Here is a 27,773-nt window from a genome sequence, read left to right as displayed (position 1 = left end):
TTAGGTCACAGAAAGTGTGGCAGGGTAAGGAGTGGGAAATGTCTGACATGTGGTATTAACTTCAGAAAACCTAATGTGCCTACCCTAATACCAAACGGCGCTTTCATTTGTCATCACCAGAAACAACGCGGTCCTTCCATAATGATTAAACAGCCCATGCAGCAGGAAGCCATAGCTATCCTAATTCCATAGGAAGAAAGAGTGTCGAACAATGAAAAACAGAAGCTGGCAGAGTTAAAAGGAGACACATTTAATAAGCGATTTGAGCACTAAGAAAGCCACAAGAAAAGTCAATACAGAGCTAAAGGCTTGAGCAATGAGAAACAGACTTAAGTAATGTATGCAGAAAACTTTGACAAGTGCACACTCTTTTCAACTGAAATGTCCTAAAAAGCACAGCCTAAAAACGATGATCTAGAAAGGAAACTCAACACATATCACACAATTATAATTATGCCGAATCTGTTCTCTGACTGCAGTAAAATCAAGCTAGAAACCAATAAAAAAATTTATATATATATATATATGTATATATATATATATATATATATATAAAGCTGTTTAACCAAGACCTCACAATAGAAGTAAAGAATTTTTAAAACTTTTCCATAACACAATATATCAAAATTTGCAGTAGCTAACTTGGAGTTTAGAGCCTTTGGCTGATTTTTTTTTTTGGTTTGGTTTGGTTTTCAAGATGGGGTTTCTCTGTGTAGTTTTGTCTGTCCTGGAACTCATTCTGTAGACCAGACTGGTCTTGGACTCAGAGGTCCGCCTGCTTCTGCCTCCAGAGTGCTGGGATTAAAGCCCTGTGTCACCCCAGCCCAGCCAATGGTGTCTCCTTAAACCCCCGTGATCTGAAAGAGGAAAAGCTGAAGAGATGGCACTCATGCATCTCTCTCAAGAAAATCCTGACTTCAACAATGCAACAGAGAAGACAAATTAGTAAACGCGAACATTTTTTTTAAATTAAACAAATGTACCGCAGAAAAACTTCAATGAAAGCAAAGTTGATTTTTGAGGTAGTTAATAATTCTGTAACCCACTGGGTGGTAGACTGCTAGTACTATTATTATTATTATTATTATTATTATTATTATTATTATTATTATTATTATTATCATACAGACAAAATAGAAAGGAAAGCCTTGTTGGTGCTGGGAATGGAAAAAGGAACACGGCACAGAAATATCAGGAATTTTGATATACTTCTAGCTAGTGAGAGAGTAGTGCAGGTGACATGGATAAATACCTTGGAAACTAAGTACCTGACACAGGAAATAATAGAAAATAGAGTAGTCTCCAGGATAGCTTTGAGAATTGGAGGATATTGTGTGTAAAGCACCAGGCTTGAGATTTGCCTTTTGTTGGCTCCTGATAAGTAGCTGTTCATGTCACTGGATCAATATAGAGAAGGCAGTGTAGCTCCAGGAATCCCCAAGTTCTAGTCAGCATTAACTGTCAATTTGTCCCAGCCTAGAGTCATCTGAGAGGCAAGAGTCCCCTGAGGAATTATCTGTAGGCATGTGTACGAGGGATGGCCTTGATTGATAATTGATTTAAGTGGTCAGCACACAATGGGCAGTAACATTCTCTGGGCAAATGGTCTGGGAATAAGAAGCTGAACTTGAGCATGAGCATGCCAGCTCACACAGAAAGCTACCAGCAGCATGGTCCCTGCCTCCAGGTTCCTGCCTTGAGCTCCCATCCTGTCTTCCCTTAATGATGAACTATGAACTATGTTCCTGCCGCCCTACCCCAAAATCACCCTTTCCTTCACTAAGCTGATTTGATCATGGTGTTTATCACACCAATAGAATGACAAGGGTGCGCCATAAGGAAACGACAATCCTACATGATCAAAGCCACTGGGGTCTTTTTGTAAGTTCCCAGGTGTGATTGCCATGTGAAATTCAAAGGATGAGACAGAGTTCCTGGCACAGGCTAGACCTCTGGAAGAACCAGCTTACCACAGGCAAAACATTCACCATGTTCCTTGTCCTTGAGAATGTCACACCAACGTGAAGATACATTGGACACCACAGCACCAGTTGTCCGATAACAGCTGGAATGAATGTATAAGAAGGCTACATAACATCATGTTAGAAGCCCAGCATGAAAACTTGCCAACTTTGCCCTATAATATTTTTATCAAGTAATAGATACACAGCTACCATTCTTTGTGCTTGACCTCACTAATTTTTGTGATGTTTCACAGGCAACTTTTCTTGAGTTTAAAATCTGTGAAATGGGGCTGAAGGACTATCAGTGGGGAACTCTTATCTGGCATGAGCAATGCCCAGGGAGTTCTACCAGCAGCACAACAATGGCATTCTGAATAAAAGTCGAGTAACTTTTACACTAATATACTTTACAATTATAATTATTTTTCATTAAAGAAATATAAATAGCCACAATTTTTAAATGGGACCAGAATATGAAATAATAGAGAAAATGTAAAATAGACAACAATAGAATCAAGATTTTTAAAATATTTGATTGACTTGTCTTCCCATTGCCACCTTTCCTGCCACCCCGCCCCATTCTGCTTTAAGCCTTCACAGCCCTAGGATTCTCCTCACTTCCCTTTGTGATTTACAATCTCCTCACTTAAGACCTCCCTCTCTCGAACCTCTCATGGTTCTTTCCTTGCTCCCTGGGCTCTATGAACACTCACTCCAACTTAAACACACACCTTTAAACACTTAAAGTTAGCATTCAACCGTGAGAGAGAATATATTGCTTTTGCTTTCTGGACCTATATAACCTTACTCGGTATGACACTTTCCAGCTCCACAGATTTTCCAAACAAATTTCATAATTTCACTTCTGTTTCGTGATGTGTTCTGCTGTGTATATCCAGCACATCTTGTGATCCAGTCACCAGTTAACTGACATCTGGGATGCTTCCATTTCCTTACTGTTGTGAAGTGTGGGTAGCCTCCTGTCGTATGAGTCCTCTGGGTATATCCCCAGTAGTGGTATAACTGGGTCATACGGCAGTTCTCTTTTTTTAGGTTTTTTGAGAAACCCTGACACTGTAGCAGTTGACATTCCCTCCAACAGTGAACTAGGACTGTTCTGCACATTCTTGCTACTATTCTTTGTCACTTGTCTTCTTGATGATAGCTCTTCTGACTGGGATAGAAATGAGATCTCAGAGTAATTTGAATTTGCATTCCCTATTGGGTTAAAAATGTAGAGCCCATTTTATAGTGTTTATTGGACATTTGCTTCTTTTCCTTTGAGAACTCTGTTCATTTGCACTGGTTATTCTTTTCTAGATGTTTAGTTTCTTGAGTCCTTTGTGTCTTCTAGACATCAATCCTCTTTTATCTGACCAAAGCTTTACAGCTAGTAAGGGACAGGGACAGTTCTCCTGCTCTCAGGACCCTGTGATGGCCAACATTCACCTGCCTCTGGTGGTGAGGGCAAAAGGGAGAGGAAGGGATCTCTCCCTTGTCAGGGCCACTGCACAGCAGACAAGAGGCAGGGCCAGCTCTTCCCATACTCATACTCTAAGGACCATCTCACCCACAAATCCCACATCCAGGACCAGCTCTACTGTGCTATCTAGGTGGGGTGCAGGGCCTGCTCTCCCGAGTGCTACAGTAGTGAGGGACAGGGCCTGCTCTCCCACTCTGATGACCTGGGAGTGCGGGTAGCTCTTCTGCCTGATGTAGGTGGCAAAGGATTGGGAGGCATCTGTCCCTTGCCCATGTCATTGCATGGTAGACGAGTGGCAGGGCCAATGCTCACACCCTCGGGGCCAGCTCATCTGTACCACCACCAGGGTCAGCTCTACTGTGCTGCACAGGCAAGGTGCAGGGTCCGTTCTCCCAGGTACCGCAGCTGGTGAAGGGCAGGGTCAGCTCTTCTGATCTTGTGTCTCTAGGGCCATCTCTTCCATGATGCCAGGATAAGGGGTAGGGCCACTTCTGCACAGTCCTCAGATATCAACATGTCCCCAGGTGGCAGTTCAGATCAGGGAAGTCCATCTGGTCTTCAGTGGTAACAAACCCCTGCTCAGGGCTGCAGGGCCACCAACTCGGATGTGGCCCTCAGTGGCAGCACAGGCTGGGACTTGACCATGGTGGCATCACTGGCTACGTAACATCAGCTGTTCCTCACTAAACTTGAGTCTCCAATTCTACCTCTCTTGATTGTGCACACATCTTTCTGTTTCTCTTTCTCTTCTGTTTCTCCACCATTTATTTGCTCCTCTTAGTGGTGCCCAGGGTCCCTTAGTGGTGAGCAGGGTTCATCTCAAAACATGGTCTGCCCATGCAGCCCTGTGTGGCAATGGATGGGTATCCATCTCAGGCTAGCTCCCTATCTAAGCCACATGATACCACTCTGGTAGTTGCCTCACGCTTGCTCCCTCCTCGATGGCCATGTCTCAAATCCAAGGTGGGGTTCATATAATCTCTGGCTTGCTTCCTGTCCTGGGAGCTCATCTGGGCCTGCCTAGCACTGGTCCAGTGGTCATCTCAGGCTTACTCCTCCCCTGGCCCTCTTGAGTAGCCATCTGTCTTGAGTCTAAGGTGGGGTTCTTCTGGTCTCTGGCTTGCATCAAGTCCTAGGAGCTCATCTGGGCCTGCCTGGCACTGGAATGGTGGTTATCTCAGACTTACTCCCTGTCCAGGCCCCCTGGAGCCAGACAGAGGGTGGTTTTAGGCTTGTTTTGTTTCTCATGGAATGTTAAACCACTAATCATAGGTGAGAGCACTGAGCATACACGTAGCCTACCTCCTCTCTGCCACCTACAGCTGTACATGTGACACAGCAGCTAACTCCAAAACACCTCTAGGGCAGGGTCTATTCTTTTTAAAAATCAATGAAGTAATGTTATCAATGGCTCTTATAATTTAAAAGGTTTTTTTTTTAAAATGGGCTGGTGAGATGCCCCAGCAAGTAATGGTGCTTGCTTCCAAGGCTGATAACCTGAACTTGATTCTTGGGAGGCACACGACACACTGGAAGGGAAGAACTGACTCCTCCTGAAAACTGTCCTGCGACCTGCACACATTTGCCACGGTGCACATGCATTCTATCTTAAACACACAAAGTAAGTCACTTCAATAAAAAAAACTTTAAGATAAAAATGAAGAGAAAAGCCAATGAGATTGTGTGTGTGTGTGTGTATGTGTGTGTGTGTGTGTGTGTGTGTGTGTGTGTGTGTCTGATTTGAATGTACTTGATTTTGGATAATTTAATTTCTGGAGCTTTGTTTCCTCCTACATAAATTTGTGTGCACATATGTGCGCATGCATGTGTGTATACATGTATATATGTAAATATGTATGTGTGATAAGTACATGAATAAACTGATATAAAGCGATTTCTTTAAAGACCCTTGTAACTAGCCCAGAAGTAAATAACAGAGAATCAGCAGGGTTTGAGGTGGGTGTGGATGACACTGAATGAACTGGTGGGCATGGAGGCTAGAGAAACCTCTACTCATGTCAACTTGAGCACATGTCCAGCCAGTGGCCCCTTGGATCTGTCAAATGTCTTGGATTTTTTGGTTTGTCCTGCAGTGATGGCTTCCAGGCAGCTGAATCACCGTAGCTGGCATAGCAGCCGATTCTAGCAGCTCACCTTATCTGTCACGCAGCTCACTGAGATAACTACACTGTCAGGTCTAGGATGCCGCCTAGAAGATGCGCTCCAGTGAAATTTGCCAAAGCTCGGCTGTCACTTGGAAATGACAGGTGCTGTGAGAGAAGAACGTCGTGTTCAGATGTCTGCTTGTGCTGTTTAAGTTTTCGGTTCTTGAGTGGAAAGAAAATTTAGAGGCTTTCTGAGATCTTTATGACTCCTGGGGACTGTTAAAGTAACGTTTGTTTGTCTTTTTCTTTTTTTTTTTTTCCCTAATATGATCAGGTACCTGGTTACCACATTGAAAAAGGTAACTAATGAATGCTTCACTCCTTCTTTAAATGAGGAAAAAGAATACCCTTGGCAGGGAAGGGAGAGGCAAAGATTAAAACAGAGTCTGAAGGAACACCCATTTAGAGCCTGCCCCACATGTGGCCCATACATATACAGCCACCCAATTAGACAAGATGGATGAAGCAAAGAAGTGCAGACCGACAGGAGCCGGATGTAGATCGCTCCTGAGAGACACAGCCAGAATACAGCAAATACAGAGGCGAATGCCAGCAGCAAACCACTGAACTGAGAATAGGACCCCCATTGAAGGAATCAGAGAAAGAACTGGAAGAGCTTGAAGGGGCTCGAGACCCCAAAAGTACAACAATGCCAAGCAACCAGAGCTTCCAGGGACTAAGCCACTACCTAAAGACTATACATGGACTGACCCTGGACTCTGACCTCATAGGTAGCAATGAATATCCTAGTAAGATCACCAGTGGAAGGGGAAGCCCTGGGTCCTGCTAAGACTGAACCCCCAGTGAACTAGTCTATGGGGGGAGGGCGGCAATGGGGGGAGGGTTGGGAGGGGAACACCCATAAGGAAGGGGAGGGGGGAGGGGGATGTTTGCCCGGAAACCGGGAAAGGGAATAACACTCGAAATGTATATAAGAAATACTCAAGTTAATAAAAAAAAATGGATGAAAAAAAAATAAACCTCAAAAAAATAAAAAAAGAAAAAAAAGAAAAAGGTAACTAATACATGGCCTCGTTAGGGTTTTATGGCTTACAGAGACACCATGACCAAGGAAACCCTTACTTTAAAAAAATGGGGGGGGGGGGCGGCGCTGGCTGGCTTCCAGTTTGAGAGGCTCAGTCCATTATCATCATGGTGGGAAGCATGGCAGTGTGCAGGTAGACATGGTGCTAGGGAAGGACCTGAGAGTTCTACGTCTTGATCTGAGGGTAGCCAGAAAGAGACTGTCCTCTGTAGGCAGCCAGAAGGAGACTAGAATTCCACAGTATGTGTAGCTTAAGCATAGGAGATCTCAAAGCCCATTCCCCACAATGACACAATGATACACTTCCTCCAACAAGGCCACACCTCCTCATAGTGCCATTCCCCATGGGCCAACATCTAAACACATGGGTCTATGGCCAAACCTGTTCAAACCACCACCTACAGGTACCATTACCCAACTAAAGTTTCCACACATGCCATTTTCTCTTTTGTCCTGCAAGTGCCATGCACTTGTCTATGTGCTAATGCAGGTAGAGGCCACAAACAGCTTAGAGTAAAGGGAAATTTATGTGAAGAATTACTTCCCTCTGATGATTCAAGAGTGACTGGATACTATAGAAATTGTGCACAATACCTTAGAGATAAGGGAAACTGAGGCTAGTGTTCAGCTATGCTGGAAGAGGTGACCCAGTGGGTTTCAAAGAAGTCCCTGGTTTGCCTGGTCTGTAGTGACTAGGCAACTGTAAAACAGCATCTAAGTCCTACCAAAACTAACATGCCCCAAAATGCTACTGGCAGGTTTTTAGGCTATGTTGCATGTACTAGTGTGTGGGAATCTAAGTGTGCGTGTAGCCTTCCTCAGAGTAGTGTTATTAGAAAAGAAAATGTGACAGTATCACAATGTTAGTATGACTCAAATGCTATATAGCCAGCACAGACATGAAATACCACATCAATGTTATTACTGTTTGTTTGAGATTCTTATTTAACTGGGAATTTGTTTGATTCTTCCCCATCTGACATCTTGGTCTGGGGTACAGGCAGAGCACAGGTAGGCCAGGATGGGTGTCCAGCAAGCAAAGAGACCAAGACAGTGGGAGCGCTAGTAATAGAAGGAGATTTCAAACCCATGGTATCAACATAGAAGGGGTTCTGGGAAGCGTGTGTATGTGTGTGTGTGTGTGTATGTATGTGTGTGTGTATGTATGTGTGTGTGTATGTATGTGTGTGTATGTATGTGTGTGTGTATGTGTATGTGTGTGTATGTGTGTGTGTATCTGTGTGTATGTATGTGTGTATGTGTGTGTATGTGTGTATGTGTGTGTATGTGTGTGTATGTGTATGTGTGTGTGTGTATGTGTGTGTATGTGTATGTGTGTGTGTATGTGTGTGTATGTGTGTATGTGTGTGTGTGTGTGTATGTGTGTGTGTATGTGTGTGTGTATGTGTGTGTATGTGTGTGTGTATGTGTGTGTATGTGTGTGTGTGTGTGTGTGTGTGTGTGTGTGTGTGTGTGTGTCTGCTCATCCTCATACCCATGAGCCCGTTGGATATAGCAGGAGAACTTCTGCGTGGTCCCTGCAGCACCTCTACTCAGAAAGCTGAAGCTGTGCTCACTGTTTGGACAAACACTTAGGAGAATTGCTTCCATCGTTCCAGAGTGCTCATTGAACAGCAGATTGGAACAAGAAATAATAAGTTATTTACCACCAAATGAAGCCTTTTCCTCTCCTGACCACCCATGGAAATATGTTTTATCCACCTCTTCTACGAAGTCCCTCTCCTGTGACATGAAATAACACGGGTGTGATGCTGCATTTTTTTTTTTTGCAGGAGAAAATGACGTACTTATCTTGGGTATGTGTGCAGGGTCGTGGAATCTCTTCATTTCTTTACACAATCCCCTCGGTATTTTTTTTCTTCGAGCATTTGGAAAGAAAGAATGTAAGAAGTGAACTTAGGGGACTCTCCTGAGCTGTTCCGTACCACACCACACAAGCTCTGCTCCTCACTTTAGTGGTGGGAGGGGCCATTGCTCGCCAGCTGTGAAGGAGTGCTAATAACAGCCTTGCAGTGGTCTCGCTTCCGTAGTTTTGGCTGGGATATCAGAGCTGTCAACTAGAAAGCTCAGTTGAGTGTAGCCCAATCCTTTCTTGATGGTTTCAACCTAAAGGATGGGTCTAACCAGGGCCACAGTCTTCTAACAGGAGAATTGGAAATAGAATTCAAAGTTAGGAAAAGTAGTCACCAGAACCTATGACAAGGACAGTTTAGTCTGATATTTGCCCTTGTAGCAACAGTGAGCCCATATTTTAGAAGCAAGCGATGCCCACTTCCTCCACCTTGTAGAAGAGTTTATGGAAACTCTATTCAGAAATTGTATTTTGTTGAGGAGCAAAATATTTCTCACTTTGTAATTCTCCCTTTATATCACTTAACAAAATTTAAGTTTTATTGACTTGAAAGCATACGACTTACAGGTTAGTTTGGGGAAAATATATTTCTCCAAAGCAAAAACAATTCCTTCTGGAGACTGGAGAATAGATTCTTACATCTTGACTAAAAATTTTTATTTAAAAATAAAAGTTCTATAACACTTTAGACCAAGTGGGGACCTTGTGAAAACAAATACAGAATTTACTCATTTTGTAGTTTCTGTAAGCTATTGATTTATATCAGATCCCTCTGAAGCATTTCTTGTAACTCACATGTTTTAAGTAATGAAGCTCCCTTTATAGTTTGGTGATGTTATATTTAATCTAAAACCTCTAAAATATGATGGTTGCAATGTCCTCATTTATATCATTTCCTATAATATAAAATGATAAATCATTTATACCTGCTTTTATTCAAAGTCTTCCTAATCAAGCATCTTGTAGGCATCATTAACACATGGTGTGCCTTGTGTACCACAAGAATTCATTTCTAAGGGGGGGGGGTGGATGTAGAAAAGTCAGAGACCAAGGCACCAGTAGATTTGGTATCTATCAGGGACCCACCTCATAGAAGGCCTGGGTGTCTACACAGGGTACTAGAAGGGATTTTCTTTTTGAGGACACAATCCTATTCACACGTGACATGTGACCTCCATCTACACCAGAGCATGCACCCATCACAGTCCCCTGAGCACATACCTGAGAACACTCACCATGACAGTGTGTTAGGAACTGGTTCAAGTTCTCTCTTGTTGGTGGCTGATTCCTGAAGAATTCCTCCCATTCTTTGCATTGACTGCCAAAAGGGAGGGGACGAAAGGATTGTAGTTTATAGTGTAGGTATCTGGGAGGTGTGTGACAGGGAGCTCAGGGCAGAACAGCAGTAAGAGGAAGCAGGACACCAGCAGCTGTGGGAAGAGCAGGGAGCAGGACAGATTCCCAACTTTCTTATCATTGCCTGACCTGGCACATTTAATATGTGTCCATTTTCTTTCATAACACAAACTCACAGGTTCTCATTCTCCTCCGTGTACTCTCCTCCTCTCCATCCCCCCCCCCCCATCCTTGGTTCTCAATTCCTTTCACATCTTAAGAACAGAACATTCCGTACTTCAAACTTTTGAGTTTTCCAGGCTGAATGAAGATTTGGGGGCTCCCTGGTTATGCACTGAGTTTTCTGCTGGGTCTGGTCAATCAGCATGAATAATGAAGAATTTAATTTTAGAACTGGAGTATTCCTCATGATGGTATATGATTATTTTGCCATGAGACTATAAAGTGTATGCTGTGATCTCTCAGTAGCTTTTCTACAGAAACTGACTAAATGTCTCCAGATGTTATAAGGCAGAGCTCTCACTTCCCTCATGAGACTTACACCCTAATAAAGAAGCCAATGTTCAGCCAGGAATAAAATGACTTTTAAGGATGGTTACAGAAAACTATTTCACATGGATTCACATTTCCCAGCCTTCCCTGCATGCCTCTGCCTCTGTCTCTTATAACAGAGGTCTCACGATAGCTCCCTAAGAAGACTTTTCTCATCCAATCCCCATTTTTGCAGAGGAAACTAAGGCACAGGAAGCTAAAAGTGTTGCTCTGAGACTTGCAGCTGCTAAGTGGTGGGGGCTCAAATGAGGAGGTTTGACACGGGGAAGCTTTCTCAAGTCTAGGACTAGCTAGAGATGCCTTCCGTATTTATGATTCTCTTCCGACCTACAGTTTCACCTCCCTCTACCACCCTTTCCTTCCCATCTAATCCTTTCATTAGGTTTATTGGTAGAACTGAGAAAAACATAGAACAGTGGGTGAGAATAGGCATGTCTAGTGCTAGCACATATAGGGAGATATATGGGTCAGGCTATGCCATCAAGGTTCAGGCAGACCTCAGTAGACCAGTAAATTCCCAGAAGGCACATCCTGAGATGATAGATTAGGTGCTGAAACCCATTCCTTAAGTTGATAGGCTGTGTCCTGTCTCACTGCTGGGGCGCCAGGGGCACCACCGCAGGATGCTCAGGGGAGGCAAAACCCAGTCTGTAATGGGGGTGCTCGGTCCATGTTTCCCCAGGTGGGAAATAATGGAGTCTTGAATGATTGCTGTGATTCCCAGTTTCCTGGCTACCCAGGTGCCGCTGGCTGGCAGACCGTTGGGAGTTGAGAATGGGGGTCCCCCAATATGGGCTTCCCCTCCAGTTGTTCACATGCCAGGTAGGAAGGGGAAGACAGAGCCCCCAACAGAGATGGAACCCTCTTTGGTTCCAGGTGAGTGCAAAAGTACAAAGGAGCTGGGAGAGGGGCCTTCTCCAGGAGACGTAGGCTCAGCTCTTTACAGGAAGTCCCCCTCCCCACAGAGATCCTTCATGAAGAGATGGTCCTTGCATGTGCAAAGTGCTTTATTTGTTGGTGGGTGTAAATGCATACACCTTACTCTGGGTGAACCAAGGATTAAATACCCTTGCAGGAAGGAATGGCCAGGAAGGGAAGCACATTGGCTGAACACTCGGGGTCTATCTTGATACCTCATTAGCATGGAGAACCCCAGGTTTTTGTGCTACCTGACTGATTGCCATGATCTTTTCAGTGGAGTGTCATGGTTACCTGTTCCAGAGCAGGCAGAGTTAGGTAGGGAGTGGCCCCATTCCTACCATTCTCTGTTCTAAGATTTATGGGGTTTGGACTCAACTGTCTGGTGGCATGGTCCACTTGCCCCATTGTCTTAGGGTTTCTATTCCTGCACAAACATCATGACCAAGAAGCACGTTGGGGAGGAAAGGGTTTATTCAGCTTACACTTCCACATTGCTGCTCATCATCAAAGGAAGTCAGGACTGGAACTCAAGCAGGTCAGGAAACAAGTAGCAGGAGTTGATGCAGAAGCCATGGAGGGATGTTTCTTACTGGCTTGCTTCCCCTGGCTTGCTCAGTTTGCTTTCTTATAGAACCCAGGACTAGCAGTCCAGGCATAGCACCACCCACAATGGGTTTGGCCCTCCCCATTGATCATTTATTGAGAAAATGCCTTACAGCTGGATCTTATGGAGGCATTTCCTCAAGGGAGTCTCCTTTCTCTGCGATAGCTCCAGCTTGTGTCAAGTTGACACACAAAAAACCAGCCAGCACACCCATATTAAGTCATTGTTTTCTGCCCCGCCGACTGTCTCCCCAGTGAGCAGCTTTAGTTCCCCTGTCCCCACAGTGAGTTGGTTCTCACTGACATCTGGGACTGCCTCTGCACATTGTTCTCATCTCATATTTTAGTTTTTACCCATGACAACGTCACAGAGTGTTTCAATATCCCTGTCTTTGCCCTGTCATGCACATATACATATATACACACTCGTGCACAGGCACATGCACACGTACACACACACACACACACATGCACACATTTAATAGGATGTCAGAAATAATGGCCACCAGGTGGGTTGGTAAGAAGACTGGGAAAAAAGTCAACAAGAACTTAAGGCCGTTTCTTCCTTCTCTTTCTGTGAGTTCTGTGAGAAGTTGCTAAAGGAATGAATTCCTATTTCCTTTGCAGTGGAGCACAACATTCCTGACAGAAGAATACTGTTGAAACTATTGGTTCTCGGAGGAAGGAACAATTAAAATGTCAACATTTATTTAAGTCATGTTAGTAAGTACTGTCTAACCGTCTGATGTTTCCTTTTGTTATGAAGTTTGGCTTAGAATGGAGCCATACTTCCCACATGCAAAGGATTGTTCTCCTATCTTACTTTCTTTACAGTGCCCGGGCCTTTGCTGCTTACTAGTTCTACTCTGTTCTTAATGGAGGTCACAAGTGATTTCCTAGGCCCTAGGCAGACATGAGATGCTCACATCCATTTATTCAATTTGTCTGAGGTGTCTTTTCATGTCTATTGCCCTAAAACATGGCCATCTTCCTGCTACCCTCTCAACCTAATGAGTGAAGCCTGGTGTTTCTCATTTTCTTTCCTTGCATCCCTCTGTTCTTCCTCTCCCTCCTATTGTTTCTTATTTTCTTTTGACCTTTTGTTAAGGATATTGAGTATCTTTTGATTCATTTGTTTCAAGCATCTTCACTTGTAAGAGTCTCTATAGTTATAAGAAAAGTTGGTCATGTGACTATGATCCTGAATCAAGCAGAGTCCTGACTTGGCAGTCAAGACCTTGAGTCCAGGGCTGAGGATGTAGCTCAGTACCCAATGCTTGCTTACCTCATGCAAGGCTATGGATTAGATCCCCAGAGTGCTGTAAAAGAGAAAGTAAAAGTAGGGGATTGAAGAATTTATCTCTATGGCATCAGGCAAGTCATATTCTTCCCCTGGGACTCATTTCCTTGTGCTTGTCTTAGATATAAAACTGGAGGAGAATGGGCTAATTTTTTTCCATCCAAATACTAACCAGACCTAACCTTGTTCAATTTCTAAAACCAGATTGGTCATGCTCAGGGTGGTACAGCTATACATAACAATGAGCAAGTTCTCTGTAATTTTTGGTATCATTTTTTATTATCAAACATCATGTGAATACATTGACTTTAGACACTCATGACAGTTTGCTTGATTGAATGGCATTGACATTGAACATGCATTTAAATATTAAAATCTAGTGAATTTCCCTTCTAGGAAATATGACAGCATCTGCAGTGTTACATTTCTGACCATCATTCTCCTCGGCAAAATTAAATTCACCTACTGAATTACATAGGTATAAAAATCCTTCCATTTGTAAATAATATTTAAACTTTTTATCAGTTCCTAGAAGAATTTCCTTTGGTTAGAACAAAATAGTCTTCTTTTACCATCAATCTTTGGTACAAACACAGATTTATTTGCTCCCAGCTTTTTAGGGTTTTGTTTTTACCATTAAAAATCATGTTAAATAATTCTCATGTTATCATTTTGGCTTGTTCAATTCACTCCAACAGCTTCTGGGATCTTCATTGGTGGCTTATGAGGTGTGAGGTCTATTCTATTTTCTTATCAGCTCTCAGTGGGCTTTTAAACTTTTTAATTCAATTTTTAGAGATTTTTCTTTATTTTATAGTTTCTTCCATTCTAGCTTTGGTTCTCTCTAGAACACCAGGACTGGATTATAGACAGCAATAGTGGCTTTTCTGGTTACTTTAACTAAAGCCCTGCTAAGAAACAATTTAAAGAAGTAGAAATGTCTTTGAAATTATAGTTCCGGAGACACTCTACCACAGCAGGGAAGTACAGCTTTGGGAACAGGTAGCCATCTTGTCTCATTACCTCATCAGACAGGAAGTGAAACAGCAAGTCAACAGGAAGTAGGAGAGGTTAGAAAAGTTCAAAGCCAGTCTCTAGTGATCCACTTCCTCCAGCAAGACTCCGACTCTTAAAGGTTCTACCAACTTCCAACCCAAGGCCACCAGCTGAGGGCCAAGTGTTCACACACATGATCCTCTGGGAGACATTTTAATCACATTAACCATCTATGTCAAACTCTGCCATTTTATACTTTGTGCTTCAGTCACCATGTTTATAAATTCCCTGCTTTGGAGGACGTTTATTTTCCTTCCCTTGAGACTTCCCTTGAGGTATTAACTGACCCAGGTAACTCTGTTATGCATGAACTTTCCAATAAATCTTAATCTCTCCATGTCCTGTGTTGTTAATTATTATGCTATTAGAACTTTCAGATCCTCAATTGTTTCCAGTGCTGCCAATCAAATAACTTATTGCTTCAGTTGAATTCCTAAAACTTAATCATGAGCACACTTTTAATTCCCAATAGTCAGGAGGCAAAGGCAAGTGGATCTCTGTGAATCCCAGGCCGGTCAAGAGCTGCATAGAGAGACCCTATCTCAAAAACAAAAACAAGATAAAAAAAATGTTTAATCGTTTCACTGTGTTTGTTGCTGCAAAAGAACATTTGTGATTCCTAACCAAGATGAAAGAAAGATTTATTTTGCTTTCAGTTACATAGATTTAAAATCCAGAGTCTTGGTCTTTTGTCCTCAAGCCTGTGGCTTCTCATCTCATGGTGTCCCAGGAGGTGAAAAGAGGCCAGACCCCTACAATTCCTTTTGAGTGCACATCACAGTGTCCTAATGTCCTACTAAGCCTCACTTCTTGGAGGTTGCATCCACTCCTAGTAGCAACACAGAGTAGTAGCTAACCTTTAACGTGGGAGTCTCAGATCATATTCAAAATGCCTTATTCTTAGATTATTCTTTATTATTTTAAAAACGCCCTTTTTAACGCTCCAATGAATACTTGTATTTTCCATTCAATCTGACCAATGGTAGCCATGTGACTCTTCTCCCTGGTGTGAGCCTATAAACTGTTAAGTGTCATGTGTAATATAAGCACAGGAATCACTCTCAGACTCTTGGGATGGAGCCTCTAGAGGTGGCCCTACTGGATAATAAATGGCAAAGTACAGGTCAGAAGTGTTTCTTGGTCTCCTCTCCCTAGCTTGGTGGCTGAGACGGTAGCTACACGGATTCGTGGAAGGGAAGCCACATCCCAAGCATGGGTTCTTGCTTCTGGACCTTATCATCATCTTACCCAATGGTGAGCCACTACAGTAAATATTTCAGCTCACCAGTTTTGAGTTTAGGATTGTTGTATGCTCAAGGATAATTAGGGGATGTTATTAAGAAAATTTTATTTTCTGATCAGAGTGAATTGTTCTTTTTACTCAGAATTTTTACTTTTAAGCCAGTAGCTTCTAAAAATCACCACTCCTATGGGTGACCTAATTGACAGATTATGAAATAATAATCAAAGCATGATTTTCTGCAGGAGCTAGAATATCCCAGTGGTCAGAAAAACATGTCAGGTGGAGGAGACAGTGCCTAAAAATTGCCCTTGTGAGTCCAAACTAGAAGACAAACTTTTATGAGTCACTTTAAAAATTCCTCATCATAGGCGAATGCCAGCAGCAAACCACTGAACTGAGAACAGGACCCCCGTTGAAGGAATCAGAGAAAGAACTGGAAAGCTTGAAGGGGCTCGAGACCCCATATGAACAACAATGCCAAGCAACCAGAGCTTCCAGGGACTAAGCCACTACCTAAAGACTATACATGGACTGACCCTGGACTCTGACCTCATAGGTAGCAATGAATATCCTAGTAAGATCACCAGTGGAAGGGGAAGCCCTGGGTCCTGCTAAGACTGAACCCCCAGTGAACGTGATTGTTGGGAGGAGGGCGGTAATGGGGGGAGGATGGGGAGGGGAACACCCATAAAGGAGGGGAGGGGGAGGGGTTAGGGGGATGTTGGCCCGTAAACCAGGAAAGGGAATAACACTCGAAATGTAAATAAGAAATACTCAAGTTAATAAAAAAAAATTCCTCATCATAGTTTCAGAATATTTGAATAGATGTTGGAACTGCGGTGAGCTCTTCAGTTTCGCTATGTGTGCATGTGTATGTATGTACATGTAGGTATGTAATACATGTGTGAGTATGTGCACATTCATGTGTAAGATTGTATATACATACATGTATACATACACATAGTACACATATGCATGTACATATATGTGTGTGTTTGTGTACATATGTGTGTATGATATATGTACCATGGTATGAGTGTGGAGGTCAGAGATAAACGTTGGATATTGGGGCTCATGCTTCACCTTGTTTGAAGCACAATGTCCTGTTAGCCGCTGCATATGTCAGTTAGGTTTACCCACAGCTTCCAGGGAGTCTCCTGTCTGTTTCCCATCTTACCACGGGAGCACTGACATTGCAGGTGAGAGACAGTGTCAGGGTTGTGGGGCAGATGCTTCAACCACTGAGTCACCTCCCCAGCCCAGGATTCTCCCTTTCCCCAGCTGGAGTTTTGACTGATACTTTTAAAGTCTCCTCTCCCTTACTGAATTGTTTGAGAGTGAAGATGTTTCATTATACTTTTCAATGCTCCCCTTTAGCCTTCAAGCCAATGACTTCTAAACGCTGTGAGATATTGAACTAGGTAATACCAATGAAGCTTATAAGAACAGGCTGACTGTGATCCTTTTCTGAGGAGAAGATGGATTAGATAAGATAGATTCTGCCACATACTCTCAGGAAACTCTGAAAGCCTTTCCACAAATCCATAATGACTGATGTCACTCCCGTTGATACATGTTTGAGGCTCATTAGTAACTGGTTCAAAAGCTAGCGGCAGACATGTTTTTGTATTGCTGTTTGGGACCCCTCTATATGTATAACCAATTTTTTCAAAGCCTACTTTTAATGATGGTTCTTAAACATGTTAACTGGTTCTTAAACACTGTTAAGTGGGAAAGAAAGGATACGGGGGAAGTGAACCTTTTAAAAAAGGGTCTTTGGAGCAGCTCCCATCTATGTTGTCTGGAAATCGGCAGTTCAGTTCACAGGTTAGCAGAGAAAGGCAGCTCCATCCACTTGGAAACATACCAGCAGTCCAGTTGGGTAGAATAGGGATTGCAAGCATGACTCAGTAGTGGTGGCATGACCTAGCACAGACAGCCAGGCCTCCGCCACGACACAAGTCATCAAGAGGGACCAAGGAGGAACACCAGGAAAAGTTCTCGGTCGTGCCTCTCTCAGCGAAGCAAAGATCAGTGAAGATCAAAGACCAACAAGCATTGCAAGCCTAGCTCTGTAAGCAAGCCTCGCTCCCTCTCCACCACTGTCCACTGAGCCCTTTCAATATTCTCTCTAAACATCACATGTCCTCCACGGGTCTCGCTTCAGCACGTGTGTCTGTCTCAGCTGACATCACTCTCCCAATCAGCCCAAGTTCGTGGAGGTGGCAAGAAGCTGCAGCAGACCACCAAGTTCTTTGGTGCCTTTCTCTATATGGAGTCCCAACACATGCAGACCAGCTATGCAATGTAAGGCAGACCAATACATGTGTGTCCTAAGCAAAGAATCCTCATCACATGTCCTATCATGAGCTTGCTTTAGCAGAACATCATTTCTCCTGTATCTGCTTCAGTGAAACATTTCTTCCAGAGTCTGCCTTAGTCTTTCACCTGTGTCTGCTTCAATGAAATGTTACTTCACGTGTTTGCCCCATCCAACACAACTGACTTTCCAAAGAACCTGTAAGTCTTCACTTCATATATGAGAAAATACATATTTAGGAACAAGAGAATGGTGGACAGAGAATTTTGACTATGATTATAGAAACATCAGAGATATGAGGTCTCTCTCTCTCTCTCTCTCTCTCTCTCACACACACACACACACACACACACACACACACACACACACTTTCTCATCCTTGGTTGGGATTGATTGACACTGGGTGACTTTGTTCTGAGGCTTAGACTACACTTTGTGGAATATTTAGCAATCTATTTATTGAATGTTAATAATACTTCTTTGAGGTTTGCAATCCAGGAAGTATCCTCAGACATTGCAACATGTCCACCACAGATGTTTAACAAACGAGAAATAATATTACATATTGCTTGATCCCCACTTTCTTATGAGTGCCTCTAGTCCAGGACAGAAGTATGAATCAGTCATGTCTTTTTTGGTCTCAGCCTTCTCATGGTTTTCTTAGTACAGTGATGAGGACTCCTCCTTTCTTATCTCTCTCAGAATGAACCATGTCCTGGTTATTGTAAAGAGTGTGCTGCTCTGGTCTGTTCTCTATGCTGAAATTCTGACACTTCAGGTAATGGTTTTAGAAGACAGCATTTTTAGGAAGTTATTGGATCGTGCACATGAAGCTGTTTAAAATAAGATTAGTGACCCTAGATAAAGTTATACATTACTCTAGTCTCTGCACTCAGAAAGCTAAGGCAAGAGGATTGTGAATTTGAAGCCAGCATTGGTTACACAGTGAGGCCTTGTCAGACAGAGACAGATACAGAGAGACAGACCTAGGAGCAGCTCTCCGCATCTTCCACTCTGAGAAGACAAAGTAAGGACATCTGTGAAAGTAAAGGCAGACCCTTGGCCCATCATGAATCAATCGATGGCTGGATCTTGAGCCCCTCAGCCTCTGGCACTATAAAAAAGAAAACTTGGTGTTTATAACTGTCCAGTTTAGAGTGCTTTCTTGAGGCAGCCTGGGTGATCTGAGAGCACTTTAGCAAGACTGACTTGCAATCAGTCAGGTTATACCTTTTGTCTTGACTTTTATCCAAAACAGAAGTCTGATATAGACTGTTTAGTAAACATTTGCCAAAGAAAAGTCACTTTCTTTGTAACATAATAATTTTACAATGTCTGTATCTACAGACCCGGTGGGCTCCAAATGCAAACTACTTAGGCTAAATTGCAAAGGAAGTTGTTGCAAGTAGCCATATGTAGCAACATGTAAGGGGCCTGGGGTGAATCAAAGAGCAGAGTTTCCATGAATCTTGCAGATTAGACATTTTGTTTCTAGAGGTTTAGTGAGCTGGGGCTTCAGCAAACCTAAGCAAAATTAGAACCTAATAAAGAGAACACAGATTTAACAGCCAAGATTTAAACGCTGTGTGAGGGGCAGACGATACCTCAGAGTTCAAATTGTTCCTAGACAGGAGAAGAAGGATTTGGCTAGAGCTAGGTAGAATCTGGGCCAGGCCCCAAAGGTGCCTTTGTTCTCTTGCAGAGGAAAGGAATGTCCTTTCTTCAGTGCCCGCCATTTTATTGCTGTTGAAAAATTCCGGCCAGTTAATTACATCCCCTAAAAGGCCCACTGAAGTCTTTGCCCTCTCTGCCACAGAATGTCACCTTAGGTGAGAATAGTGCTGTTGCAGATATAAGTAGTTTAAACGAGGCGCCTATGGAAGGGCTGGTCCTTCATCAATCGTGACTGGTGTCCTAATAAGAAAACAAGGCCAGGGGGCTGGGGATTTAGCTCAGTGGTAGAGCGCTTGCCTAGAAAGCGCAAGGCCCTGGGTTCGGTCCCCAGCTCCAAAAAAAAGAACCAAAAAAAAAAAAAAAAGAAAGAAAGAAAACAAGGCCAGGAAGAAGAAAACACAGGAAAAGAAAGACAGACTGAGGTGCTGCAGCCAAAAACCAGGAGTGCCCAGAAGCCAGGCTGAGGTAAGATTCTTACAGGGGTCAGAGGAAGCTTGGCTCTCCTCAAAGCCTTGAGTTTGAACTTCTCTCAGGTAGCTTGAGTTGGTTTGGTTTAGTCTGTTCTGATCTAGTCTGATCTACTCTGGTCTGGTCTGGTCTGGTTTGACAATGCTGAGAAACAAACAGCCCAGGGCCTCTTGTATGCCAGGCAAGTATTCTACCACTACACTCATGCCCAGCCCTAGTTTGGACTACCAACTCCCCGATGTGAGACATTCAGTTGTTTTAAGCCCCTGTGACACTCTGGCATAGAAGCCCTATGCCATCTCTAAGGACAAACACCATTGCTCTCTGTGTCCCCTTCAGGTAGACGCAGGTCCCTTCACAGTTGTCATGGATGATGACCTCCTGTTCTGATATTCAAATTCTGCTCTACCTGGTGGCCCCTCCCCTGGGAATTACCAGTCTTCCCCAGCTGTTCTTATGCTGCCGGGATGGCTAAACGCTAAGGACCACACGGGCATTGCTTCCAGAATGAAAAAGGAAAGAACAAAGCTTGTCCGCTCTCAGAGAAATCCTGCTTGGGTATCCGTCCCTATGCCCACAGATCCTTCTCTGCAGCTTCTCTTTTCAACCTTGCCTCACGGAGACAAGAGGCATAGTTTGTGTTTTTCCCTGTGTAAAGCCAGGTTCATGTGTCAATCAGCATCTGTGGCCATCAAAATGTCTGCTCCCAGACAGCACTCAGACACAGCATTTTTTTTTTAATTTGGGATGCCAAAGACTGGATTTAGCATGCTTTCTACCTACGTACGTTCTCCAATCTTCTCTCCTTTCAAAACTCCCAGCAGTATCCTAATGCGTGCAGTGTTATACATCCTTGGTAATCACAATCCTTACAAGGATGTGGTCTCTTCATTACTTCTGAGTACCTAAAGACAGACTAGCTTAGTTCATTAGCTACATACACAAATGCCTGCTCTTTTGAGAGAACTGACTTTAATACACTTACAGCAGCCTTGCGTCAGAATAAACTAACGCTGTAAATGAGTTTGGGATGGCAACACTTCAAGACATGACAGCGGGTTGTACCACATTCTTTTTTTTTTTTTTTTTAATTTTTTATTAACTTGAGTATTTCTTATATACATTTCGAGTGTTATTCCCTTTCCCGGTTTCCGGGCAAACATCCCCCTCCCCCCTCCCCTTCCTTATGGGTGTTCCCCTCCCAACCCTCCCCCCATTGCCGCCCTCCCCCCATAGACTAGTTCACTGGGGGTTCAGTCTTAGCAGGACCCAGGGCTTCCCCTTCCACTGGTGCTCTTACTAGGATATTCATTGCTACCTATGGGGTCAGAGTCCAGGGTCAGTCCATGTATAGTCTTTAGGTAGTGGCTTAGTCCCTGGAAGCTCTGGTTGCTTGGCATTGTTGTACTTTTGGGGTCTCGAGCACCTTCAAGCTCTTCCAGTTCTTTCTCTGATTCCTTCAACAGGGGACCTATTCTCAGTTCAGTGGTTTGCTGCTGGCATTCGCCTCTGTATTTGCTGTATTCTGGCTGTGTCTCTCAGGAGTGATCTACATCCGGCTCCTGTCGGTCTGCACTTCTTTGCTTCATCCATCTTGTCTAATTGGGTGGCTGTATATGTATGGGCCACATGTGGGGCAGGCTCTGAATGGGTGTTCCTTCAGTCTCTGTTTTAATCTTTGCCTCTCCCTTCCCTGCCAAGGGTATTCTTTTTCCTCATTTAAAGAAGGAGTGAAGCATTCACATTTTGATCATCCGTCTTGAGTTTCGTTTGTTCTAGGGATCTAGGGTAATTCAAGCATTTGGGCTAATAGCCACTTATCAATGAGTGCATACCATGTATGTCTTTCTGTGTTTGGGTTAGCTCACTCAGGATGATATTTTCCAGTTCCAACCATTTGCCTACGAATTTCATAAACTCGTTGTTTTTGATAGCTGAGTAATATTCCATTGTGTAGATGTACCACATTTTCTGTATCCATTCCTCTGTTGAAGGGCATCTGGGTTCTTTCCAGCTTCTGGCTATTATAAATAAGGCTGCGATGAACATAGTGGAGCACGTGTCTCTTTTATAAGTTGAGGCATCTTTTGGGTATATGCCCAAGAGAGGTATAGCTGGATCCTCAGGCAGTTCAATGTCCAATTTTCTGAGGAACCTCCAGACTGATTTCCAGAATGGTTGTACCAGTCTGCAATCCCACCAACAATGGAGGAGTGTTCCTCTTTCTCCACATCCTCGCCAGCATCTGCTGTCACCTGAGTTTTTGATCTTAGCCATTCTCACTGGTGTGAGGTGAAATGTCAGGGTTGTTTTGATTTGCATTTCCCTTATGACTAAAGATGTTGAACATTTCTTTAGGTGTTTCTCAGCCATTCGGCATTCCTCAGCTGTGAATTCTTTGTTTAGCTCTGAACCCCATTTTTTAATAGGGTTATTTGTTTCCCTGCGGTCTAACTTCTTGAGTTCTTTGTATATTTTGGATATAAGGCCTCTATCTGTTGTAGGATTGGTAAAGATCTTTTCCCAATCTGTTGGTTGCCGTTTTGTCCTAACCACAGTGTCCTTTGCCTTACAGAAGCTTTGCAGTTTTATGAGATCCCATTTGTCGATTCTTGATCTTAGAGCATAAGCCATTGGTGTTTTGTTCAGGAAATTTTTTCCAGTGCCCATGTGTTCCAGATGCTTCCCTAGTTTTTCTTCTATTAGTTTGAGTGTGTCTGGTTTGATGTGGAGGTCCTTGATCCACTTGGACTTAAGCTTTGTACAGGGTGATAAGCATGGATCGATCTGCATTCTTCTACATGTTGCCCTCCAGTTGAACCAGCACCATTTGCTGAAAATGCTATCTTTTTTCCATTGGATGGTTTTGGCTCCTTTGTCAAAAATCAAGTGACCATAGGTGTGTGGGTTCATTTCTGGGTCTTCAATTCTATTCCATTGGTCTATCTGTCTGTCTCTGTACCAATACCATGCAGTTTTTATCACTATTGCTCTGTAATACTGCTTGAGTTCAGGGATAGTGATTCCCCCTGAAGTCCTTTTATTGTTGAGGATAGCTTTAGCTATCCTGGGTTTTTTGTTATTCCAGATGAATTTGCAAATTGTTCTGTCTAACTCTTTGAAGAATTGGATTGGTATTTTGATGGGGATTGCATTGAATCTGTAGATTGCTTTTGGTAAAATGGCCATTTTTACTATATTAATCCTGCCAATCCATGAGCATGGGAGATCTTTCCATTTTCTGAGGTCTTCTTCAATTTCTTTCCTCAGTGTCTTGAAGTTCTTATTGTACAGATCTTTTACTTGCTTGGTTAAAGTCACACCGAGGTACTTTATATTATTTGGGTCTATTATGAAGGGTGTCGTTTCCCTAATTTCTTTCTCGGCTTGTTTCTCTTTTGTATAGAGGAAGGCAACTGATTTATTTGAGTTAATTTTATACCCAGCCACTTTGCTGAAGTTGTTTATCAGCTTTAGTAGTTCTCTGGTGGAACTTTTGGGATCACTTAAATATACTATCATGTCATCTGCAAATAGTGATATTTTGACCTCTTCTTTTGCGATCTGTATCCCCTTGATCTCCTTTTGTTGTCTGATTGCTCTGGCTAGAACTTCAAGAACTATATTGAATAAGTAGGGAGAGAGTGGGCAGCCTTGTCTAGTCCCTGATTTTAGTGGGATTGCTTCAAGTTTCTCTCCATTTAGTTTAATGTTAGCAACTGGTTTGCTGTATATGGCTTTTACTATGTTTAGGTATGGGCCTTGAATTCCTATTCTTTCCAGGACTTTTATCATGAAGGGGTGTTGAATTTTGTCAAATGCTTTCTCAGCATCTAATGAAATGATCATGTGGTTTTGTTCTTTCAGTTTGTTTATATAATGGATCACGTTGATGGTTTTCCGTATATTAAACCATCCCTGCATGCCTGGGATGAAGCCTACTTGATCATGGTGAATGATTGTTTTGATGTACTCTTGAATTCGGTTTGCCAGAATTTTATTGAGTATTTTTGCGTCGATATTCATAAGGGAAATTGGTCTGAAGTTCTCTTTCTTTGTTGTGTCTTTGTGTGGTTTAGGTATAAGAGTAATTGTGGCTTCGTAGAAGGAATTCGGTAGTGCTCCATCTGTTTCAATTTTGTGGAATAGTTTGGATAATGTTGGTATGAGGTCTTCTATGAAGGTTTGATAGAATTCTGCACTAAACCCGTCTGGACCTGGGCTCTTTTTGGTTGGGAGACCTTTAATGACTGCTTCTATTTCCTTAGGAGTTATGGGGTTGTTTAACTGGTTTATCTGTTCCTGATTTGACTTCGATACCTGGTATCTGTCTAGGAAATTGTCCATTTCCTGAAGATTTTCAAATTTTGTTGAATATAGGTTTTTATAGTAAGATCTGATGATTTTTTGAATTTCCTCTGAATCTGTAGTTATGTCTCCCTTTTCATTTCTGATTTTGTTAATTTGGACGCACTCTCTGTGTCCTCTCGTTAGTCTGGCTAAGGGTTTATCTATCTTGTTGATTTTCTCAAAGAACCAACTTTTGGTTCTGTTGATTCTTTCTATGGTCCTTTTTGTTTCTACTTGGTTGATTTCAGCTCTGAGTTTGATTATTTCCTGCCTTCTACTCCTCCTGAGTGTATTTGCTTCTTTTTGTTCTAGAGCTTTTAGGTGTGCTGTCAAGCTGCTGACATATGCTCTTTCCTGTTTCTTTCTGCAGGCACTCAGCGCTATGAGTTTTCCTCTTAGCACAGCTTTCATTGTGTCCCATAAGTTTGGGTATGTTGTATCTTCATTTTCATTAAATTCTAAAAAGTTTTTAATTTCTTTCTTTATTTCTTCCTTGACCAGGTTATCATTGAGTAGAGCATTGTTCAATTTCCACGTATATGTGGGCATTCTTCCCTTATTGTTATTGAAGACCAGTTTTAGGCCGTGGTGGTCCGATAGCACGCATGGGATTATTTCTATCTTTCTGTACCTGTTGAGGCCCGTTTTTTGACCAATTATATGGTCAATTTTGGAGAAAGTACCATGAGGAGCTGAGAAGAAGGTATATCCTTTTGCTTTAGGATAGAATGTTCTATAAATATCCGTTAAGTCCATTTGGCTCATGACTTCTCTTAGTCTGTCGACATCACTGTTTAATTTCTGTTTCCATGATCTGTCCATTGATGAGAGTGGTGTGTTGAAATCTCCCACTATTATTGTGTGAGGTGCAATGTGTGCTTTGAGCTTTAGTAAGGTTTCTTTTACGTATGTAGGTGCCCTTGTATTTGGGGCATAGATATTTAGATTGAGAGTTCATCTTGGTGGATTTTTCCTTTGATGAATATGAAGTGTCCTTCCTTATCTTTTTTGATGACTTTTAGTTGGAAATTGATTTTATTTGATATTAGAATGGCTACTCCAGCTTGCTTCTTCTGACCATTTGCTTGGAAAGTTGTTTTCCAGCCTTTCACTCTGAGGTAGTGTCTGTCTTTGTCTCTGAGGTGTGTTTCCTGTAGGCAGCAGAATGCAGGGTCCTCGTTGCGTATCCAGTTTGTTAATCTATGTCTTTTTATTGGGGAGTTGAGGCCATTGATATTCAGAGATATTAAGGAATAGTGATTATTGCTTCCCTTTATATTCATATTTGGATGTGAGGTTATGTTTGTGTGCTTTCATTCTCTTTGTTTTGTTGCCAAGACGATTAGTTTCTTGCTTCTTCTAGGGTATAGCTTGCCTCCTTATGTTGGGCTTTACCATTTATTATCCTTTGTAGTGCTGGATTTGTAGAAAGATATTGTGTAAATTTGGTTTTGTCATGGAATATCTTGGTTTCTCCATCAATGTTAATTGAGAGTTTTGCTGGATACAGTAACCTGGGCTGGCATTTGTGTTCTCTTAGGGTCTGTATGACATCAGTCCAGGATCTTCTGGCCTTCATAGTTTCTGGCGAGAAGTCTGGTGTGATTCTGATAGGTCTGCCTTTATATGTTACTTGACCTTTTTCCCTTACTGCTTTTAATATTCTTTCTTTATTTTCTGCGTTTGGTGTTTTGACAATTATGTGACGGGAGGTGTTTCTTTTCTGGTCCAATCTATTTGGAGTTCTGTAGGATTCTTGTATGTCTATGGGTATCTCTTTTTTTAGGTTAGGGAAGTTTTCTTCTATGATTTTGTTGAAGATATTTACTGGTCCTTTGAGCTGGGAGTCTTCACTCTCTTCTATACCTATTATCCTTAGGTTTGATCTTCTCATTGAGTCCTGGATTTCCTGTATGTTTTGGACCAGTAGCTTTTTCCGCTTTACATTATCTTTGACAGTTGAGTCAATGATTTCTATGGAATCTTCTGCTCCTGAGATTCTCTCTTTCATCTCTTGTATTCTGTTGGTGAAGCTTGTATCTACAGCTCCTTGTCTCTTCTTTTGGTTTTCTATATCCAGGGTTGTTTCCATGTGTTCTTTCTTGATTGCTTCTATTTCCATTTTTAATTCCTTCAACTGTTTGATTGTGTTTTCCTGGAATTCTTTCAGGGATTTTTGTGTCTCCTCTCTATGGGCTTCTACTTGTTTATTTATGTTTTCCTGGAATTCTTTCAGGGATTTTTGCGATTCTTTCAGGCATTTTTGCGATTCCTCTCTGTAGGCTTCTACTTGTTCTCTAAGGGAGTTCTTCATGTCTTTCTTGAAGTCCTCCAGCATCATGATCAAATATGATTTTGAAAATAGATCTTGCTTTTCTGGTGTGTTTGGATATTCCATGTTTGTTTTGATGGGAGAATTGGGCTCCGATGGTGCCATGTAGTCTTGGTTTCTGTTGCTTGGGTTCCTGTGCTTGCCTCTCGCCATCAGATTATCTCTAGTGTTACTTTGTTCTGCTATTTCTGACAGTGGCTAGACTGTCCTATAGACTGTGTGTCAGGAGTGCTGTAGACCTGTTTTCCTCTCTTTCAGTCAGTTATGGGGACAGAGTGTTCTGCTTTCGGGCGTGTAGTTTTTCCTCTCTACAGGTCTTCAGCTGTTCCTGTGGGCCTGTGTCTTGAGTTCTCCAGGCAGCTTTCTTGCAGCAGAAAATTTGGTCTTACCTGTGGTCCTGAGGCTCAAGTTCGCTCGTGGGGTGCTGCCCACGGGCTCTCTGCAGCGGCAGCAACCAGGAAGACCTGTGCTGCCCCTTCCGGGAGCTTCAGTGCACCAGGGTTCCAGATGGTCTTTGGCTTTTTCCTCTGGCGTCCGAGATGTGTGTGCAGGGAGCAGTCTCTTCTGGTTTCCCAGGCTTGTCTGCCTCTCTGAAGGTTTAGCTCTCCCTCCCACGGGATTTGGGTGCAGAGAACTGTTTATCCGGTCTGTTTCTTTCAGGTTCCGGTGGTGTCTCAGGCAGGGGTCCTGCCGCTCCTGGGCCCTCCCCCACGGGAGCCCAGAGGCCTTATACAGTTTCCTCTTGGGCCAGGGATGTGGGCAGGGGTGAGCAGTGTTGGTGGTCTCTTCCGCTCTGCAGCCTCAGGAGTGCCCACCTGACCAGGCGGTTGGGTCTCTCTCTCACCGGGTCTGGGAGCAGAGAGCTGCTGCGGGCCGGGATCCGCGGGTGTGGGACTTCCGGTAAACACAGAACGTGCCCGGTCCTAGAGAAATTCTGCTTCCGTGTGTCCCAAGCTCACCAGGCAGCTTTCTTGCAGCAGAAAATTTGGTCTTACCTGTGGTCCCGAGGCTCAGGTTCGCTCGTGGGGTGCTGCCCACGGGCTCTCTGCAGCAGCAGCAACCAGGAAG

The 27,773-nt window shown here is 43.0% G+C and overlaps 1 protein-coding gene and 1 pseudogene across 6 annotated transcripts in view; one reads left to right on the top strand and one right to left on the bottom strand.

Moving 5' to 3' along the window:
* Positions 1-27,773, top strand: part of Pld5 (phospholipase D family, member 5) — a 355,705-nt gene that overhangs the window by 246,910 nt on the left and 81,022 nt on the right. The gene's annotated exons all lie outside the window — the stretch shown is intronic.
* LOC120096415 (small nucleolar RNA SNORA17) lies at positions 4,698-4,816 on the bottom strand (annotated as a pseudogene).

The sequence above is a fragment of the Rattus norvegicus genome, chromosome 13, assembly GCF_021556685.1.
Source record: "Rattus norvegicus strain SHRSP/BbbUtx chromosome 13, alternate assembly SHRSP_T2T, whole genome shotgun sequence".
Taxonomy (NCBI): domain Eukaryota; kingdom Metazoa; phylum Chordata; class Mammalia; order Rodentia; family Muridae; genus Rattus; species Rattus norvegicus.
Note: the sequence above shows the minus strand (reverse complement) of the source record. Positions and strands in the feature narration are given on the sequence as shown.